Raw genomic sequence first — 23050 nt, forward strand, 5'->3', positions numbered from 1 at the left:
TTTTTTTTTTTTTTTTAATAAACATAAGCTATTTAGGAAGGATGCTTGTATCGTCTTTGAAATACCAAGATCCTGAAGGTCTTGATGTAAAGTTGTAGCAATGGTGTTCTCTGGCTCGGCCAGTACCTGTCTGTCACACACTGTATATGAAGAACCCACGGGGCCACATACAGGCTTTTGTCAAGTAGGAATCATTGGGTGATTTCACTGAACAAACTAGAAAACCAGGTCAAAGGTAAAATGATTGTTCTGGATGCTCATCGTCATCCAGTGTTAACAGAAGAAGACAGCCTGCAGGTGGATGTAGGAGTTGCAATCGACTAAAGCAAAGAGGCATAGGCAAAAGAATCCGATAGTTCTGACAAGACTGATGAGAGGGAAAGGAGCCTGAACACACAGGTAAGCAGTGTAGGTTGGAATTACCCTGATAAGTCATAGCCATTGTCAAAATGAGAGGACTATGGTCACCAGACTGGTTTGGTAGGATGGTAAAGAATTTCACGGGGATTTAGCACTAACAGAAGTAAATTGCTATATTTGGAGTCATGTTTGAAGACAGTGGTCTCAGTGTGAAAGAGAATGTAAGTCATTTAAAATGAATTCAAATCCTTGGAACAGAGTGTCAGTGTAGTCAACTACCTCTCTGTGACAATGAAATTTTCAAACTGAAAATGCTGATTTCTAAGAAGTCAGCTACAAGGAGAAGGATTAATATCTAGCATGAAGCATTAAAAGTGCAGAAGACCACAGCCTGGCTTCAGACCACTCTTCAGTGGTCTCCAGTTTCCTTCTCTAACAACGAGGGGACTTAGATGATGTGTCTTGTCTTCTTGTCAAATGGGGTCAGACACTGATAAAGCTGTTCGTGGGTGAACAGATCCGGTGAGAAGAAGACCTGACTGTAGATTGAAGCTCTGGACTTAGCACATAGAAACAAACAAAACCAAGGCATGTGGAAAGAAAAAAAATGAAACAAATACTGATAATTATAACAACAAACAAAAAGTCACCTTCACTTAAATTCAATGAAACATTTATGAGTAGCTTCCTACTGACATGGAACTCCATGACTGATTATCACAGAGATAATCAATATTCATCTTCTGCATCTTAAGGCACAGTGTCTGACACTGGGCAGAAACTATCACAAAATACCTTCAGAATAACTATCCCAAGAGTTACACTTAACACTTTTTTTTAGAATTTTTACCCCATTTGTAGAATAACTCACTGAGGAAATATAAGAGATAGTTCAGACACTTGCTTTGTCGCCTGGTCACATTAAAACTTACAGATTAGAAATATTTCCACAAGAAGAAAATTAGCATTTTTAAAAGAACCAATTGTTGGCTTTCTACAAAGTGCTTTGAGGTCTTATAGTTGGAGTTAGTCAAAATGTCTGATGAGGCTGCTTCTTAAAATGGGATCAGTGTGATTTATTCCCTTTATGTTCCGGCAACTTCTTCACTGCTTTGAAACTCAAATATTGAATTCAAACCCAAAGATGCTGTACTGGTTGGCCATAGCCAACTGGGATGGTCATGGGATGGAGTCTGTAAATAAGTACACTGAGATTTATTTCAATAATTATGTCAGTAGAATTTGGCCCAAGACAGCTCATGAAACTGAGTCTCTTAATACTGTATTGTAGATTTAATTCCTACAAGGAACCACTTAATCATTCTAGGAATTAGTAAAACTGGGAACCTGGCCAAATCTGATTAGTTAGCCCACTTCTGATGTCAGTATGTTGCAGTCATTCAGTAAGCCAATGAAAGGCATCATGGTTTACTGGGAGGAACACAGGGTTGATAGTCACAAACCTCCTCTTCCATGTATTAACAGTTTCACCTTTGACTCATCAGTTATTGTCTGTGAGCCTGAGTTTGTTCCTGTATGCACTGAAGAAGATGTTGTGTATATTCTCAAAAGTCTATTCAATATGGTGGCATAAGACTCAATAAGTGATGAGAAAAAAAAATACAAAGGAAACATGAACTAAAGAGTTTTTTTCTTTGTGGGTGCTATTGAACTGAACTTCACCCAGGCTGTCCCTCTATCTCAGATCAATTATAATATGTTGTCTATGAAGCTTACTGACATCAGCCATCTTTTAAAAGTGTACTAGCTAGTTCTTACATGATGCCACTACCCACCTTAAGAAAGAATTTCTCCAGAACACATAGCGGTCACTGCCCTTAGCAATGCTCAAAGAGCAGCTGTAGACTTGTTCCACTAGAATCACTTTGAAAGCAAACTAACCCGAATGCTCATCTCACTTCAGAGTTTCTAAGTTAGAATCAGTTCTCAAGAGTTTGCCTTTGATTTGGTGAGCTATTAGTAAGAGCCAAGGTAATTTTCCCAGTCATAGTTCAAAATTCCCATAGTAAATGAGTTCCTCCCATTCTCATCTTGCAAATGAGCAAGCAGAAGCCCAGAGAGTGGAAATGACACTTTCAAGGTGACCTACAAGTTGACTCCAGAGTCTTAAAATCCAATTCCCAGGTGCACAGTCAGTTTTATTTCTAAAGCACTTCCTTTCACTGCTGTATTGATTTGGATTCAATCACATGGTCTGGAACTTACTCCTGGGTGTCCTAAGATGATGCCTCTTACGAAGCAGTGTTTGGAAACAAAAGGAAGTCCTCAAGAGTCACCAAATTTCAAAATTCTGAAATAGCAGCATTATGGAAGTATTGCAGGTGGAAAATTAACAAATTCTTCACAATCATGGTCTTCACTGGCTCTCTGAGGAAAAATATGGAAAGAAAAATCATGTTACTTTTTCTTACTCTGCTTTGCCAACGAGAATTCTCTATAATATCTGGATTTGCCGCTTGCGGGGGTTAGATTACAAATAAAGGCACTTGCAGATTGCCTTCTTTCAAGGATCAAAACAAAGTCTTTTGCTTCTTAGAGATCAAACATCATACCCTCCGGCCAGCTCTGCAAGGAAGATTGACAGCTCGTGTCATTCAGACAGGCTCTTCAACCGAAAGCTCAGTAGCAGTGTGTGAGCTCATCTCTAGACAGTCAAAAGAATAGAGTGGGATGGTTAGCCCTGTTGCAATTTGCATTCACCTCACAAACCAAGGTGCTTAGGAGGAAAACACTTGTGAAGAGAAGATCAGAATATATAAGTTTAAAGTAACTGCTGGCTGAAGCACTTTGGTAGGAAGGACAAGAAAATTCTGTTTATATCTTATTTTGCCCCACAACTTCTGCTGGGTGAATGATAATACAGCACTTACAATTACAAATAGATATGTTTAGGAAGTTCCAGTGTTAGTTGGATTCAAAACATGAGAAATAAACCTTTTGATTTCATACTTATGAAATGAAAATTATAGTATATAATCTCTAATGTTCTTTTTTAATAATATAATAGTTTATTTTTACATCATTTGTACATTTTTTTATCACAATTGTAATCCCCGTGGGTTTCCCATCACCGAGTCACCCGTGTGCCATCACCATAGTCCCGTGTACTTCCCTCCCCACTCCCCCCCCCTGTTTTTGATCCCATTCCCCATTCCACCCCCACAAAATGTCTCTGGTATATGTTGTTCATTATTTTTGTTATTTTCTCGCCTAGTCCATTATACTCCTGCTACGAGTGAAACTATCCGGTATTTTTCTTTCTCTTTCTGGCTTATCTCACTAAGCATGATCTTCACCAGCTCCATCCAAGTTGCTGCAAAAGACATGTGTTTCTCTTTTTTGGTTGCTGAGTAAATTCAATATTCCATTGTATATATGTACCACATCTTTTTAATCCAGTCATCTACTTTTGGGCATTTGGGCTGCTTCCATGTCTTTTCACTTGTAAATAAAGCAGCAGTAAACATAGGGGTGCAGGTATATAATCTCAAATGTTCTTATGAAGAAGTTCACATTCAGTACAACATCAAATGAACTCTTATAAAATCCCGTCTTTTCTGTTTTTACCAATAAGTAGTATGTACCTAGCCCTGGATGTTAGAATCTGAATGCATCATATAATAACATTCTTCTAAATTTTCTGTTTCCAGAAATTAGACTAAAAGGTATTTCTGATTCATAAACTAACCATATGTCTTTGCCAAAGGATCCACATCTTTGAAGATAATCTAGGACTGAGATGCTAGTTGCCTTACTTGAAACACTATTTCTACCACTTCCTGACTCTAAAACTTCTCACATTCATTATTTGTTTTGGAGAAACATTCTACCCATTAAATAAGTCATATGAGAGAAGTTTAGAGAGAAATGTGGGAATTTAGAGCTGGAACAAATTGTTAGAGATTGCAACTCTAAGGCACACAGTGAATGAGTGTTGTTCACCTTGGCTTTCAAGTCCCACTTTGCCCTGAACCAGACATGCTGAGCTTTGGAAGCTACTGGCCACTGGGGGTGGAGTGAGTATCACACAGAAGGCAGGACTAGGCCTCTCTCTTGCTTTTGTGGCCCAGTTGGTACCATGATACTGCTGGGAAAGAGACTTAGAGGAGAGACATGGTAGAAATGCTTGGAAACGATACCGGAAAAGACACGGGATGAGAGACACCTGTGGAGGCGTCTCCTAGTCTCTTCAAAACAGCAGCAACCATTGTTCCTGCTTCATGGTGGATTTTTTGGTTCATTTTGAATTCCTTTAGTGTCCACTCTCTGAGACCTGCCTAATCCCCTTCTTGTGTTTCCCCACCAGAAGTGATCTTAGACTTGTACTAAGATTTTAGGCTCTTACAATGCCACTTTGGGTTGGGCAAGGTCAAATAGGATTAGCCCAGGAGAGGATGGGAGGCTCGCAGTGGTTGACTGGGAAGCCATTATGAGGAATGGCAGCCTTCTCCCTGTGCACGCTGATTCTATTAAAGATCCTCACACTGAGCGTCTGCTTCCTTCCTCGGTGCAGAAGGTGTCTGGGTCCCTTTGAGGGCCTGCCACCCTTAATAGTTTGGGGTCCTTGGGTACCTCTTAATCATTGCTGACAAAATTACCTAGTATAGAGAGGGAAAGGATAGTTCTACAAAACTACATTAAAGCTGAGACTTCAAAAAATAAAGATAATGAGGAGGTGAGAAGGTGAGCAGGAGATAGTGTGTTAATCAAAGGAATAAACATGTAGAGTTGGAGGCAAAGAAGGGCTGAAGGTGTTTCACTTAGTTGGTGCACAGAGTGCTTGTTAAATGTCGGAAACATATTGGGATGGAGAAAGCCCCTTTTTATTTTTAATGATTTATTTATTTATGCACACAGAACTGGGGTACAGGCCAGAGGTGCAGGGGTGGTGAGAGGCTTCACCAGAGACAGAGCGGGGAGCAGAACAGGCAGATCGATGAAGTACACTGCTGAGGGGAGCAGTGGGGAGACAGAAGAGGTCTGCGGTGCCTTGTGGGTCACCTCCGGGGCCAGGGATTGAACTGAAACTGAAGCGACTGTGGCCGGCTTGCATTGCTGCCTCCCAACCCAATGCACCATCAGGGAGGGCCTCTTTTATAATTCTTATGAAAATTACATATGACATATTAAAATACCATATAATAAGAACTCATTCTAAATTAATTATGGCCATTATACAATTTATTGCCATTAAATTAGGGTTTAAACTAGAACTTTTCATATAATTTTGGGAAATCTTTATAAATAATGGCCATTTAAACCTACTTTAATTTAGTACTGTTCTTGTAAGCCAATCTCAACCTACTTAACTATCCTTCATCTACAATTCATTAAAATAACAATATAAACTCATTTTTAACTTGGTTTCACATCCCCTCTCCCCAATGAATTAATATGTAAAACCAAAGAACTCATATCCCTTCTTTTATAACAAATGTGAGTGAAATAGTTTAATTGTTTTCATGAACTTCTCAGAACAGACGTCATAGACATTTTCCTGTCTATGAAAAAGTGATTAAACTGCCAGTCAGAGTCAGCTAAGCAAGCAAGCAAATAAACAAATATGCACTTATCATGGAAAACTAAGCTCTTTCTCAGAGCTGAGCTCAGATTTTTAAGTGCCTATTTTTAAAAATCCAATAGAAATATATAACGCTACCAGGCTCTCCTGTAGACAGTTGATTCGAAATTCTAATCTTTCTCCATTTTTATGGCATAACACAGGGGCAAATCAGTAAGTTGATGGGCTTATTTTCTAGAAGTGCTTGCTCTGGCCATCCTGGAAACAAATTTAACAATTCCCTTTTGCATTGCAACACACCCTCTGTTTTTCTGTTTCCAAGCCCAACGACTAAAAAGCACTTCTCACTGTCCTCCTAACATTTCAAGGTGTTTATAAAGCTATTAACAATCCTTTCAAATCCCTCCCTCTGAAATGATTCAATTTTATGCTTCCTTTGGAAAAGTATTTTGCATTCAACATTATCACCAACAAAGCATCAGCATGCATTTAGTCTTTTATAATAACTAGACCCCAGATTACTTGAAATGTTAAAATGATGGACTTTAGAAAAAGTGGATTATTAAACCAAAATCTATTTTTAATGCCAAATGCAAAAAGAATGTGATTACATCTAAAATGTCGTTTACCGCAAACGCCAAAGTTGAGTTGACATTTCAAAAACTTCAGTGGGCTTATCTTTACATTGAAAAGAGCATAAAAAAACGAAAGTGAAGTAAACAGATTGATTCCTTATTCATATTATATTCAAGAAATATACAGGGAAAAGATCAAAGGTGGACAAAATAACAGTATTTAATAAAACAGATTGTAAACATACGTAAAACATGATTTTAAGAACTTACTTTTAAAAGTGTCAGCATTGATATCTGCCAACATTTTCCACTGGAGAAGGAAACTAGAGAAAAATTCTCTCCATGAGAATAACAGTGATTAAAATCTTAACCAAATCACTTGCTCTCTGCATAAAATACTGTCAATAGTAAACAGAACAATCAATTTGAAATGTAAAGTTGTTTTACTCCCCCAAAGTAACAAAATCTGTATACTTACAGAAAACGTAAGGGCACTTATGTAAATTCAACCTGAGTCTGCAACCTCTGTACGTGTACACATGAAGACACAAGGATTCAAATGGTGTCTAAGTTGAGTCAGCAAAAGCCGTTTGGGGCTGGGATTATGTCAGGCGTGCTTGCCAATATTTTTTCTGACGTTCATTTTTTGACATTTTTGTTGAGAAATTATTTCAAACAGAAAAACTTCAAACAATGGGAGTCACTTCAAGAGCTGGTTTGCAGGACCGGCAGGGAGCAGATGGTGGGTCCGTCAAAGGAAGAAATGTGCAGAAAGCTAGCGGCAGTCTAGCCAGGGCGGGAGAGCGAGGGGGGAATCCAGAGCCGATGACAGACATTTCTAAGAGTCGGGGGTCCACATTGTTTTCTTGAAGTACAACACTGTTACACTGCATTGCACTTTCCCGGTCTGAATGCCCTGACAGAGCCCGCTCTGCCGGGTTGCAGCGGCTCCTGCTGCTTTGCTCGAGCCTAGTAACATCCCCCAGTCGCCTCTCCTCTAGCTCTCCCGTGCCCACGGCGCTGGCACCTCCTGAGATTCTGGTAGGATGGACTCTTCTGCTCTGTCCCACGCACAGGGGACCTGGAACGTGCACCCCCTGGAGGGCACCTCAGGGGAAATCCCACACAAGTTGGGCAAGCAGGGGCTTGCTGGGAAAGCCTGGCTCCCCTGGGGCTCGTGAGCTCACTGCGTCTCCCCTTCTGTTGGTTCCAAATGGGACTCTGAGTCCTAAGCATCGCTGACTTTCAGCAGCCCTTCCGACCCTTACCCCCGCCCCCAGTGCCAGCCCCTGACCACCGACTGCAGAAGAGGAGGGGTTCCGCGCCTCAAGAACAGTTATTGTTTCTCACGTGATTCAAGGTCGCACCATTTCCCCACCACCCATCACCCACCCCATAGTCTCTTAGGTGTAATTACAATCCTTTTGGTCACCAAAACGGATTTTGGGTAGTTTCTTCTCCCCCCCCACCTTTAAAAAAAAAAACAAAAACAAAAACAAAAACAAAACGTATTTGCTTTCTTTCATCCATTGATTCACCTACCTACCTACCTATCCACTATTGATCTACTGGGATTGATCCGGACAGCACGGACACTAAACAAGCCAATGACACTGTCTAAACAGCTTACTGGTCACTCGGAGTTCTTTACCCACCTCCCCCCCCCTTGTAGCTTGGTCCCTGGGGCTCTCTATCCTCACCAGCAACCCCCTCCAGGGGGCACCACCTTTGATAGTCTTTTGGCTTCAGTCACTGGCTACAGTGTCAATTACAGGGGATGGGAGGTGTTAGTTTGTAAGAGCTGATTGGCTGAGGGACAGGCAGACAGGAAGACACACACGCACGTGCATTTGTCTGTGAACACCTGTATCTATTCCCAGTGTAACTTGCACACCCTCGTTATTATGTCACGTCTGTTAAAACGACTGTTTAACTCTGTGCAGACACAGACTTTTCACTTTCACTCTGGTCATTTGGATCTTCAAGGTTGACATGCACAATTAGCAAAGTAGAAGTAGATTCTATCACCTTCGACTCTTGTGGATTCATATAATATGGCCTTTTAACCATGCTGCTCTTGTGATTTCAGTCATTCCAACGGGGCTGTGAATTTCTTGTAACAGAGACTGTTACTTGGAAGACGTGTGCTCCTCTGTGCTCTACAGTGAGAGTCTTCTTCAGCCTGTATAGAACCTGAGGACAAGCCATACTTTGGGCTTTCTGACCTCTCTACTCCTGATGTATTTATAAAGATTACTCTAAACCAAAACTTAGGTGTCAAAGGCAGTTTGAAATGCGGATGCTAAAAACTACAGAGAGGTGAGGAATTATGAGTAGGCATTCTGTTAAGTTCATGGACCCAGTAGTTTCATCTGTTGGGAGGCTGGTATTTGTGGTTTAGAGCAGGTGCAAGAAGCAGGATCCAGGTAGAACCATCCCCTTTCTTTTCTCAAATGCCAGCAACTCAACATGTCCCCCAAACTCAGGGTAGAGAACTGTAGCCCCGTCATATCCCAGTGCCTAGAACTGGTGCTGTCTTGAAATGGCTTATTGTGGTTTCAAGAGATAGCGTGTGAGTGTCTGCTTATGTGCATGTCTGTGTGTGTGTGTGTCTGTGTGTGTGTGTTTGGCACTTCAGTTTGTTTATTTAACATAATTTCTCTTAAGACAAAAACATGGACAAAGAAAATTGACATCCATGTTCAGAATTAATCGTGGACTTATGAAATAACTCTCAAATCTCTAAAGAGTGATCCACTATACTCATTTGTACGGAAAGACGGGTAATTTTTCATTTGACATATCTGTTGGGATGTTGCATACTTGTGCTCAGGGGGTCAATTCATCATGAAAGACAGTATGAATGGTAATGCCTGGATTAGTGTAACTTGGCAGCCCTGGGGTTTTGAATGCAGTCAATAAATATCAGTTCTGTCCCTTGTTTGACTTATGAACTAATTGCTAAATAAAAGACATACACACACAGAAGTCAATGGTAGAGAATGAAAATTATCACACGTAGCTTCTAAAAGCTGAAACAGGGAATGTCATTTAGGGCAGAGTTGGTTTTCAGGACACTTAGCAACTGCAAGGCAGTTTTTGGTCATCCAGGGGGATTGTCCTGAGCATCCCAACTTCAAGTCCACGCAGGATGCTCCTGCGGACACTGACTCGAGTGAGTTGGTTGTGAAAATGTGCTCTCTTCTACCTGCCAAGAAAGTCAAGTAAAGCTGTTGGTGGGATGGTAAACTGGTGTAACCATTATGGAAAGTGATCGAATTTACTTTAAGTTATTCCTGGGTATCTAATCCAAGAATGCGAAACCATCAACTCAAAGCAACAATATGCTCTACCATGTTTATTGCAGCACTGATTACAATAACAAGGACAGAAGAACTTGAGTGCCCAACATGCAAGCACGGAACTGAGAAGATGTGGTCTAAACACACCATGGGATACTATTCAGTCATGAGGCAAGAAACGTGCTTTCATTTACAGGAAAGTGGAAGGAATTCAAGTGGATTTGGTAGAGTAAAGCAAGTCAGAATGACAAGGAGAAATATTGGATGCTTATATAATGACCAAGTAAACTACATGCAAAAACTAGCAGAAATTTATAAATAGAGTGAGATTTCTGAGGCTAAGGGGGATATAGGGAATGTGGTAAGTAAAACAATAAAAATCAAATAAAGACATGCTCCCTCAAGAGCGTTTACAAGTAGGTGCATCTTATCCGGTCACATGTTAATTCTTGTGGAATAAAATGGAGAAACAGGTCAGACAACCCCTTCACCACCCCACTGGGTGCTCAGGACTATGAAGAAGTTAACTCACTCACTAAATAAGGATGAACATTGACCTTAATCAAGCCACGTGCCACATCCGTGGGGGAAAAAGGACTGAGCCATGAGTCTAGAAAAACAGGTAAAATTCCCCTCAAAGCCCTCCCTGGTGGCGCAGCGGGTTAAAGCACTGAACTAAAAAGCTAAAGCCACTTCCGCATGAGTTCGATCCCCGCCTGCCCCAGAGGTGACCACATGGCGCGGCAGACCTCTCCTGACCCGCCCGCTGCTTTTCTCAGCAGTGTACTTCCTCGATCTGCCTGTTCTGCTCCCTACGCTGTCTCTGATGAAGCCTCTCGCCACCCCTGCGCCTCTGGCCCAGTTCTGTATGCACAAATAAATAAATCTTTAAAAAAAAATCATTATATATTAAAAAAACTATTTCTTCCTACAAATGGCTGAGGATTCCATGTTTAATACTAAGAGATATACATGTATATATGTATATAAAATATATGAATAGGTAATTATGTATAAGTTTAATATTGTTAATATATAACACATATATCTATATAAATCTATTATATATGATGATTAAAATAGATAGAAAAATGAAATCTAATTTCAAGGGAGGGGATTATTGACCCATAATTCCACTGGTACATTTAGCTGATTGGATGTTGATTTAAAATGAACTACTTTTTTTAAAGAAAGCTTTGAATTCATGATACCCCAAACTACAGAAATATATCAGATTACTAAAATACCTATAAATTAATTTATATATATAGTAACATAGATATAGATCAACATGTATCTACCCATTTTTTCAAACAACAGGCAGAATGTGCAATATTCATATAAATAAGCTCTTGTTTTATTTTACATCACCTATAAAAGACCACTTGATATTGCCCACATTTTAGTAGTAAAGATACTTGCATCTTAAAAAGTTTTAATAATTTCGCTGAGGTCACCCAACAAATGTACGGCAAAGTAAGGGGTAAAAGACGCTTGTCTTAATGATCTTTCACACTGACATTAAACAACAAATGCCATTAATTTCAGGACCCTTGACAAGTGACAAGTGCTGCAGTGAGTGTTACTTGTCTGTAACACCTGTAGCTCTTGCATGAGGGTGGACTGGTGGCTTCTCATTTAAAGTTAGGACCTGACACACAGTTAGCGGTGTTTTTCCCCACCAGGGCATGGATAACCACTTTGAACTTGACCATTAGGTAAATGGAAGGAAGATGGTGGAGCTACACTCCCAATGGAATGGGAGCAAGCCGATGAGTGGCAGGTGGCCGGAATGATCCCTGCATTTATAGATTAGAGTTGGCTACACCCGTGTGATCTGATGTCTCACCTAATAAGCATACAGGTGGCTTCATGGAGATACAGTCTCAGATATCAGTGTGTCCACAGTTCGTAACTACAGGTGTGTCTTGTTTCTCTGACAGCGTGGATTATCCAGGTCTAGGCAGGATATACTATTCTCCCAGAACAGGAAGCAGGAGTCCTTGGCTATAAGACTGATCTGAGGAATTTACAAGACAAATCTGTAACATCTTACAGTGCCCAAAAGGTAGGAAATGCTTAAAAACATCCCATAATGATGTCGGAGAGACACACAAGAGACAAGCAAGAGTCATCAATGGCCAAAACTGGAATGACTTGAACAACGAAATAATGATCACCTGATGTAGGTAGGAAATAGATCTCTACTAACCACAAAATGAAAGAATCCATGAAAAGATAAAATGTATGTGCTAGGAATCAAAGATCATAATTTGGAGTATACAAATTCAGGTACAGATATAAACATGCTCCAAGCAGTTTTTAACAGAGGGAGAGAGAAGGATGAGATAATGGATGAGGTAGTGGATGAGGTAATGGATGAGGTAAACGATGAGGTAGTGGATGAGCAAATAGTTGGGTGGAGGGGCCATCAGGGAATATGTGCAGGTAGAAGAGATCACAGGATAGAAGTAGGTAAAAGTTTGCATCTTGTTGGCTTCCTGGTTATGCAGAGTTCTGGCCCAGTATGCAGAGGACAATAGTGAGCTTTTCTGCAGTGGTAGCTTCAGTCAGGTTAGCTTTGGGCCAACAGTTGCTTCAGGGAACAAAGTTCGATGTGCCCTGGGTCACACTTTTCAGTGCCCTTGGGGCTTGCTCAGAAGAGGTTAGAGGCAGTTTGGGCTTATACGAAGACAAATAAAAAGAACCTCAAATGAAAAAGAAAACATTTCCACTGTAATGTGAATATTTGTAATTATGTACTTAAATTGTTCAAGAATAATTTAAAAACTCGACACTCACAGTGCAAGATCTGCCATATTTCCCTCCCACTGTGAAGGGCTCTCAAGTGTAAACTACCCCATCATTTCAACAGCTTCTTTTTCATGCATCCGACCAATAAATGTTCTGCAATCTTAAGAAGCTTATGTTCCATTCAGGTGGGGGGGGGCAACTAATAAATAAATAAGTGAGTTTGGGATGCTTCCGTTGATGATGATTCCTTGGATACATGTAAAGCAGGAAGGGATGCAGGAATACAGGTGCTGTGTAGGTCGTAAATCAGGTTCTGCTGAAATGTAGTTTCTGGGGGAAGAAAAATCTAAGGAAGGTGAGGGGCAGTTAGGCAGATGCTCTGGAAGTCAAGTATCCAGGCACAAGAAAGCAAAGCATCCGGGGTAGCTAAAGTAAAGGGGGCAGGAAGGTGAATCCATTGCAGCACATGAGTCAGAGGTTGTGAAGGTTCAGAGATGTGGAGTTGTCTGATCCGCCACAAAGACTCTGCTTCTCCGCTTAATGAGATGAAAAACCATAGGAGGCTTTTGAGCAGAAGAGTGACATCATATGACATGTTGTCAAAAGATCATCCTAGCTTCTGCATTAAGAATAGACTGTGGGAAAGAGGAATAGAGACCGGGATATCAACTAGAACGTAATTAAAGTAAAATGGGCAAGAGATATCTGTGGCGTGGTCAGGCTGGCAGCAGTGTAGGGTGTTGGAAGGCATGTTCTTGCTATAGCTTGATGGTATAGGCACAGTAACACAAGTGCTGTTATTTTTGAACAGAGCATCATGTACTGAGATACTCTACCTGGGGACACAACATTACAATGATGAATTCCATATTTAAATTTTGAGATGCCTGTTGCACCATGTAGATAAAGATGTTGAGAATTCTATTGCATATTTGAGTCTGGAGGTCAAGGGAGAGACTTAGGTGTTGCATGTATACATTTGTTGACATATAAAGTTAGGAGATTGATTAGATAAGCAATGGATTGAGTGTCTATGGGCAAGTCAGTGGGCTCAGAACACTCCAGGGTTGAATGAGTGGGGAGGAACAAACAGAACTGGAATACACAGTGGTGATTTAGGTGCAAGACGGGTAGTTTGTGATGTTTGAGGAGGCAAGAGAAACAGTGACTTCTGAGTTCTCTTTCCCATCTTGCAAGTTGGCAGGTGAAAAACGTGGAGAAGCCAACTATGAAAAGGAATAAACTTGAACCCATGAGAGCTGCTGCCAGTGACAAGGTCAAGAAGGGCAACCCCATAAGCCAGAGCTGCCTGGCTTTGAAACAGCCACCTGGAGCAGAAGTTCTGACTAATCTCCTTCCCAGGGCACCATCTGGAGGCTAGTTTTACTGGTTCATTTCTGTCTTTACCCAATGTTGGTGTAATTTGGTATTTTATGTGTTATTTGGAATGATTTGGTAGGCTCTTTTGGAGAATTCTCAAATATTTTTCTTTAAAAAAAATTTATTTATTTACATACAGAACTGGGGTACAGGCCAGAGGTGCAGGGGTGGTGAGAATAGGCTGAGGGGAGGAGGTATCAGGTATTGGAATAAAGAAAATAAAATACGAAACAGTCACCCAGAAGAATGGAGAATGAGTGGGTTAGGGCCTATGAGAACGATGGAAATTTGAGCATCTTTTGGAAAATAGGGAAACGTCTCCCATATTAAGTGTGCACATCATGACATTTCAGAATTCCCAGATCACAGGACAGACAATGAGGCGTGCGATTTTCTCTGTTTTGCATTCTTCATACCCGTAGAGCCTGCATTCCATGCTTCAATCAGAAGTTTGATGGAAGCTCAGAAATCAGTCCTCTGGGAAGCTTTGCCTCTGAATGTCACATTCTTCTGATTTGATAGCCTGGTTCATTGATTAGCTCAGATGGTGATTTAGACATAAACTCAAGAGCTTATAAGATCATGGGTCATCAAAAGGGTGGGTTGCTATTGATTCGAATTTGTGCCAGAGATCCCAGACTCATACAGGTGAGCAGTGGCGAATCCACAGAAACCTGAGGGGTCATTTTGCAAACAGAGAGTGACCAGAGTAAGACAGAATTTATGTAGTTTAATATTGTGTTGTAAATTTTTCTAACTCCTAGAAAAAAGACATAAGGCCGGGAGTGTTCTGTATGCCTTTTGGCGTTCTTCCTCCTAATACTAAGATTTTAGAAAAATCTTAGTGTCTATATATAACTGCACTATTTAAAAAGGATCGCAAACTGTTCTAAAAGAGAATATGTTCTCGATGTCACATTAAAATATCTTTCCAAGAAGTTATGCAAATGTATTATAAGATTTGCCTGTTTGGACATTTTTAGTATTATTTTAGCAATTTTTTTTTTTTGTTGGTTTAAATAAGGACATATTTCTCTGACTCATCTGTTTTCTGATGGTATTATATATTTTGCACATTTTATTTTTCATTTGTATGAAAAGTCCTTTGGTGACATGAATTGAGCTCAGATCTTCTGACATTTAGTATTTGAGTGTACCATACAAAATGAAAAACATATAGCAGCCGACGCTGGTTGCCATAATACAAATACCACAGATGGGGAACTTAAGCAGCTTTCATTCTTATGGTTCTGGAGCCTGGGGTGTCCAGGCTCAGGGATTAAGAAAATTCAGTGTTTGGTGAGCGCATGCTTGTTGGGTGGCAGATGACCGTGTACTCACTGTGTCGGTACTAGAGGACATCATCAGCCATCAAGCAACCAGAAGCTGCCAAGCTATCAAATGGGTAAGACTGCAAAGGAATCAGAAGGACAATCAAAACATGAAACTTCTAGTTTCTTTTTTGATCAAAGTTGCCTATATTTGTATTTTAAAATTAAAGAAAACTTTGTAAGAGTTTACATAGCTACCTATATCTATTTTTTGTATGTATATCATATATATTTTATTTCTTAGTATCATTTGTGTATATTTTAGAGAACAAGAACAGTTCTTCTATCTCCCTTGCCAGGTATCTTATCATTTTTCTGGTCATGGCTTTAAAATAGAAGGCTCCGATTAAAACATCTTGATTTCCCGTTGTTTAGACAATGCATAGCAACACGTCTAAAAGATGAGGGTCAGCTCACCGCCAGCCACAGCCCTCTATTGCCTATTTTCCATGCCTGTGCGTCGCCAAGTCTGCACCCCATTTTACTGCCCTGTGCTCCCAGAGCTGACGGCCAGTGTTCAGTCACCTGGGTAGTTCTGGTGCAGGTGAGTCTGCGTAGGCACGCGGGCATGGACATCCCGCCCACCTGGATGGCCTGTCAGTCCTAACAGCTGTGGTCTCTCACTGTTTCAAATGCCGCCGCATCAGTAGTATTTGTACTGACACGGTTATGTCAACAGATTGCTTTTCCTCTCTGCGCACTCACCTGTTCTGTCTGAAACAAATGACCGTCTTCTTTTGTTATAGTTGCTTTGTGCTTGTATGTTCGGCGCTCTCTACTTACTTTAATTGAATGCATTGCTTTTCACTGGTAAAAATCTCTTCTCAGCGCGCCCACAAGAATTAAAGACACATTTCTCTTTGTGGGAAATCTCTCCTAGCTCTGCTGGGCCAATGCTGCTTTTATTGGCTGTTGCACAACTGAGACTGGAGTTCATTTGCCCTTGGGTTTGCCTTCCAAAGCCAACTTTGGGAGGTTTGATTCCATTTCATTTCTTTAAACTTTTCATTAAACCTTTTTCTCTTTTTTGCTGGGAATCTTGCACATTCCGTACATTCCACTCTAAAATTGTGTAATAAATTTGGTTCTATTTTCAACCACATGCTGAGAGTTTGGTGAGACTTTAGAGTGGAGGTAAGTGGGAATCCAGGTCCTGGGTCCAACAGGTGTGTCCTCAGCCAGTAGCTCGGTCTGCTCTGCTGTGAGAAGGAAGACACCATGTTTCTCACAGGGGTTCATTGCCATCGAAACCATCCACTACCCTGATAAATCGAAGGTCATGATATCACTGTAATTTTTAACTGTGCGGAACATGCAGGAAATCTCAATGTTTGTATAGAATAAGCTAGAGTGACATGACAGATAGGAGGCAGGAAATAGTTGTGTTGAGATTTGGCAGCCAGAGTCTGACTGACCCCGGATGGGTCACTTCCCAGAAGGAGAGGGGAAGCCTGAATCCCTCAGTCTGGGAAGTGTTCTAGACTTGACTCACTCTGGGGGACTGGATTACGCAATTCTTCAGAGGAGTTTGGGAATTTAAAAGGGCACATGTGAGTATGTGGATAACCAGAAGTCTTCATTAATAATAATTAGGCTGCCAGTAGAATGCAACTCAAAATAAGAGCGGTGGGTTGTTTGGATGGATACCAAAATGGAGGAAAATATGTTTTTCCATATGGTTCTAATAAGTCAAGATGCTACGCAGGTAATGTATCACCTGCCCAGCTGAGATAGAGCTGGGGAGACTTTCTGGAAGGCCCATCCTTCAGCCTGAGGACTAATTGTCAGGAACATAGCAAGCCAAGTCTTGAGAATTTAGGGAAGAAGCAGGACTTGTTGCCAGTGTCTTGCATCATTCACAGATTCTGGGAAGGCAGGAGAGCCAAGGCTGGAGGGAACAGAGCCAAAAACACAGTTCAGTGTTTGACTCAGAAGGCTCCTGGTGCTGCTACAAATCAGGGCTTTTTCATTCAAGTATCACCACCTTTGCTGTGATCATTTTCTCTGTGACACTCACATGCAGTGGTCTTAAGCCTGTGTCAGCTTTTAAAACAAACAGACACTGAGTAACATTCCCCACATAGCTTGTCGTTTGAACAGAAGAGAAGCCACCTTATGTAATCTCATTGGAGGGTGCTGGTGTCCTGGTGTATCCTGCTTCCCAGCTGATAATGTGGTTAATTTCAAGGGAGTGTTGTCTTCCTCTATCCCAGGTTACTTTAGGGTCCAGTGCAACATTGTGATGACTTTAGTAGAGTGTTTTATTATTATTATTTAAAGATTTATTTATTTATTTGTACAGAACTGGGGTACAGGCCAGAGATGCGGAAGGTGAGAGGATTCACCAGAGACAGAGCGGGGAGCAGAACAGGCAGATCTACGAAGTACACTGCTGAGGGGAGCAGTGAGGGGAGCAGCGGGCAGGTCAGGAGAGGTCTGCCGTGTCATGTGGTCACCTCCGGGGTAGGCAGGGATCGAACTCGTGTGGAAGTGGCTTAGGCCTCTTTGTGCTGTGCTTTAACCTGCTGCGCCACCAGGGAGGGCAGAATGTTTTATTATTGAAACTTCTCAGTGTCTCACCATTAAGGTCTAGACCCTGTGTGTTGAAGAAAAGGCACAGGTCTTGGCTTCCAGAAGGACTTGCTGTTGAGCGCCTTCCTCAGTTTTCTGGGGGAGCTAAGCACTCCTTTCCAAACTTACCCTACAATGTTATAGTCATTGTATTTAAGTTTGCACTACAAAGCAATAAGCTTTTTTATTGTGCACATTTGTTTGCTAAAACAATAAAAAATATCATGGAAAAGTGATCTGTAAAATTTAAGAGAAAAAAAGGGTTTTTAGATCCTGAATGAAACAAATATTGCCAAGATGCATCATTACAATCACTTGGGCCTGTTCCACAATTTGCCAACCTAAAAAATCTACATAGAGTAATATGAAAATTGTCCAAAACACTTATTATTTAATGGGTTATTTTTCTTTTGTAAGTATTTTTTAATCATAGTCATCTTCCCCAAAGTAAGATATGCATTTTTAAAGAAATGAATCTGTAAAAACACTAGAGCCTTTTTGAATGTTGTATTTAAGTTGCTTTGCCAAGGTCATTTCTTTAAGTGTAATGCAGGGTCGCTTGCCTTTCTCCTAGAGAATATTTAGAGACAGAATCCTTTCCTCATTTTCTTTTTTTGTGTGTGTAAGAGCCAGAAATCAGTTAACTTATGTTCAATTTGTATTTCGAAAGTTTTCTGTTACAGTTCAACAAGTATTTACTGAGAAATGACTATATTTTAAGTAGTAAGTTAAATAATAAACAGGTCAAATTCATCCCCTTAAAATTCATATATTGAGTACCTAACCTTTAATATGACAGTATTTGGGAAAAGTTTGGGGGAACCAATTAGATTAGGATGAGGTCATGAGTGGAGATGAGACCTTCACTATGAGACCGATGTCTTTATAGAAGAGACACCAGACAATTTGTCCTCCTTTCTATGAGAGGACAAGAGAGAAGGTAACCATCTCAAGAGAAGAATAGAGTGTCAACAAAGAAATAAATTGTCTGGTACCTTGCTCTTGGACTTCCAGGTTCCAGAACTGTGAGAAATCGATTTCTGTTGTTTATAGGTCACCCAGTCTCTCGTATCTTTATGAAAATTCTAACAAATGGCATATAAAGTTGGGCATAATTTACTTTTACTCTCAGAGCTCACTGGAACTGTGAGAAATAACTATGATATGACATAGTTATATAGGATATAGAAAAGAAGTATAGGTAGTATTAGAATTTATAAATAAAATTGGCATAAGCAACAGACTTTGAAAGTTAATGGGATTTCACAGGAAGATAAGAGAGGGGTGAATGAGTAAAAACATAGAGGGAAGAGAGCAAGTGGAGGCATCTGATAGGAGGAATACAAACTGAGAGTCAGGGAGAAAGGGCAGGATGTGGTTTTAAGACAAAATGGTGATGTATTGAAAATTTTAAGTGGGAATGATTTGTACAGACAATCTTCTGTTGTCAGATCAGGACTTCAGAAGACAGGAATGGTGGCTAAGATAAATAATTCTAGGGCCTCAGAATCCTGAGAAACCAATGGTCATTCTGCTCGCTGAGATCAAGCTTCTAACAGAGCCGCCTTTGACTTTCACAGAGGCATAATGTTGAACTAAACTATGTATTTCCCTCTGTCTAGATAACCAGATCCAAGTGCCTCTAATCAGTTGGGACAAGTTGCCAGGGCAGGCCCAGTACTTTAGTTCCTGACCCCAAGTCCACATCAAAAAGAGGAGTTGATCCACGTATTTTGAATGTGGGCTCTCTGCGGAAGCAGGAACCATCTGAGCATGCTCAGACCATGGACAGGAGTCCAGCGACGCCCAGCACCAGGTACGTGCAGTCTGCTATGGCACCCTTTCCCCACGTGTGTCCTTCTTCCTCCTGCAGGACCTTAGCCAGCCCCGACCTGGAAAGGCAGGCTGTTTGGAGCAGTTCACATTCCTTGACTCCATTATCTGCCAATGATACGCTTCTTTCTCTCAGCAAACGAGAGAACCTCTACTTGGACCTGTCCAAGCCGTGAACCTACCGAGGGGGTCGGCGCTTCTGTGGGAAATCTTCCTGGAGGCTGATATTCGTGGATGGGGGGATAGTTAACGATGCAACACCCCAAAAGAGCAAAGCGTAGTTGAAAAGAAGGGGAAGAAGTGGAGAGAGAAGAGCAAAGGGAACATGAGAATCTGAGCTATGGTGATGACTGTCAAGAGATACAGGAAATAAATTTAAAAGAAACACCAAGAAAATTAGATATGTAAGACTTGGTAAAAAACAGGGCCCTCCCTGGTGGCGCAGCGGGTTAAAGCACAGCACAGAGAATCTAAAGCCGCTTCTGCATGAGTTCGATTCCCGCCTGCCCCCAGAGGTGTCCACATGGTGCAGCAGACCTCTCCTGACCCGCCCGCTGCTCCCCTCAGCAGTGTACTTCGTCGATCTGCCTGTTCTTCTCCCCACTCTGTCTCTGGTGAAGCCTCTCGCCGCCCCTGAGCCTCTGGCCTGTACCCCAGTTCTGTATGCACAAATAAATAAATCTTTAAAAAAAATTAAAAGTATGCACGTAAGAAGCAGCAAGGTATAAGAGCACTTGTATATTTTATGCCATCATGTATTGATAACAGCAGCGTTCTTCTACAGCCAGACAAGCGGGCCGCCACTCAGAGCTCTCCCCACTGCTTCTGGCGCTTAGCCATGCCCCTCTCAATCTTTCTTTGTCTCTGTCTCTGACTTTCTCTCTCTCTCAAACACACACACACAACATACACTACCCTCCCTAGACACTCAGATGTAAGGGAAAGATAGAGGCAAGATTTTTCAAAGGAAGCTTTAGAAATAGAATAACATCCTAAAGATAAAACGGAGCGAGCATACCAAGCCCAGCTATGGTTAATGAGTGAATCCATGAGGCAAATATGACTCAGATCCTTCTTTCACAAGACTTCTCAAAAAACAAATGGATTTGCTATATCCCTATCAGAATGGCTAAATTTCAAAAAGGGAAAAGCTAAATAGTGGTGTGGGTGTAGAGAGACTGGGTCGCTCATATGTTGCTGGCGAGAATTCAAAATCAGCCACTCTGGAAAATCTGATGGAAGCATCTTACAAATTTAAGCACTTGCTATCGAATACACATTTGTACCCTTGTGTATTTATCCCTGGAAATGAAACATGTTCCCATAAGAAGCTTACATAAATTTTCATAGCAGATTTTTTGTAATAGCCCCAGTTAAGAAACACCCACATTTCTTTTCACGTGATAACTGTGAATACATTCAGGTTGTGGAATACTACTCAGCCATCAAAAGGGTTCAAACTAATGTGTGCATGAAATGTGAACAGTTGTCAAAGGTATTTATAGAACTGAGTGAACCAAGTGGTGCCATTTATTTCGTTATCTTCCTCCCCTCTTTTATCCCCTACTTGTTAAAAGTCCAGTTTGGCCACTGGTAGGCAGATCCTGATAGAACAAACCAAGGGGTTGGGAGAAAAGGGGGAGGCAGAACTACTGTAGTCTTACTTACCCTACTGCCTTCATTTTCTAGTCAACATTAGAACATTCCAGAATTGCAAAAATGATGTTGTGAAATGCCGGTCTGTCAAGAAGTTTCCTGCTTGCAGCTCAGTAATGAGAAAGGGCTAGCAGGGTGCACTCATTCAACCCATGATTAATTCTGTGTTGCAACTGCACATTTTTCATGACTTAAAGGCAGAGGAGCTGACACATTTGGCTTTACTTTCAATCAGTCAATGCTGCAATCTTGAAAAAATTGAATATGTGCCAGTCAGTGCCCTTGTTTTATAGTTTCTAGAACAATTTATTCAGACGTGAAAAGAAACATTTCCATTAACTTATTTTAAAAAATTGCTGTAGAGTAGAAAAATTTTATGTTTTACTTATGTGAATCTCCTGCTCATTGTCTCTCATCAGCTACTTCTCTTTCTGTTCTTTCATTCCTAGAAGAAATAAAATATTGCTGCCTCTATTCTAAATAAAACAGATCTGTTATCTTCTGTAAGCGTTGTATATATCAGGGGCTCAGTGTCCCTTCTCTTCTGCTTCATACTTTCTAATCTTCACTGAATTTTTCTGATTCAAACCATAGGTAATAGTTTTCATAATATAAACGAATTAATATGAAGCAGGAAAAAGTCTCATATATCTCAGTAAGTAATGCAGTGCAATAATTATTTTCTAATGTATAAAATAGTTGTGCTCATTTGTTTTAATACAAACTCATTATTCAATTTAGCAAAAATTAAATCTATTGAATGTTAATATTAGAACTATGGGGTCAGAGGAAGTAAGTAAAATGAAATTCATTTCATCTGTTTTAATTTTTGAAGAGAAATGTGATGTGGTAGTACAAGATCCAGTAATCAAACTGTGATAATATTTAGATTTTACTGGATTTATGGAAGGGTAATGTCACAGTGATAGCTCCAGACCTAATATAGATTCTATATGACAGATATCATAATCTGGAGTATTTAAAGGCGAAGTATGAAGTTTTAAATGTCAATTCTAAAATGTAAGGAAACATCACAAGTCCCTTTAGAAGGAGTTTGAGTAAAAGATTTGAAAATCTTACGCCTTCACCAACTTCCTTGAGGGTGGATTATTTCATTCTAAGACTACAAATACCAAACAATTTGACATAATGTCAAGTCTCTAGCCTGCAACTGCCCTACACACCTCATTTTTTAGACAACTCACTATGCAACTGTTAGATGCATAGTGAACTAGATGTCCAACAGACAGAAAGCTCACTTGTCCCGAACAAAATGCAGGTTGCGTTCCCTCCTGAACCTGTCCCTGCTGTCCCTGAGTGACCTTCATTCTAGGAACTTAAGACAGCTACTTTGGGTCATCTTTGAGCTCTTTCTTTTTCTCACAGTTCTTACCCAAACCACTAGAAAATCGAACTGCTTATGCTCCAAAATAGATAAATTTTAAACGTGTCTCACAACCTTCTTTACGTTGACCATGTCCAGAACTAGCTCCCTAAGTAGCAGATAATTTCACCTTCTTAGAACTTCTCCTAATTGTTCTTTCTGCCTCAGTTTTGCCTCCGTGGTGTCAAGCCCCAATGCTGAGAGCAAGTCTGTCCTCCACACTAATTCCTTTAATAGTATTCTAAGATTTTCAGAGCTAATTTCCTTAAAGTTGTTTACCAATATTGCAGATTTTGTAATTTGCTCCGTGAATCAAATATCCAAGTCAGAAAAACGCAATGGACTCTTTTTTTTTTTTTTTT

The sequence above is a fragment of the Condylura cristata genome, unplaced genomic scaffold (assembly GCF_000260355.1).
Source record: "Condylura cristata isolate star-nosed mole 26May11 unplaced genomic scaffold, ConCri1.0 scaffold00016, whole genome shotgun sequence".
Taxonomy (NCBI): Eukaryota; Metazoa; Chordata; class Mammalia; order Eulipotyphla; family Talpidae; genus Condylura; species Condylura cristata.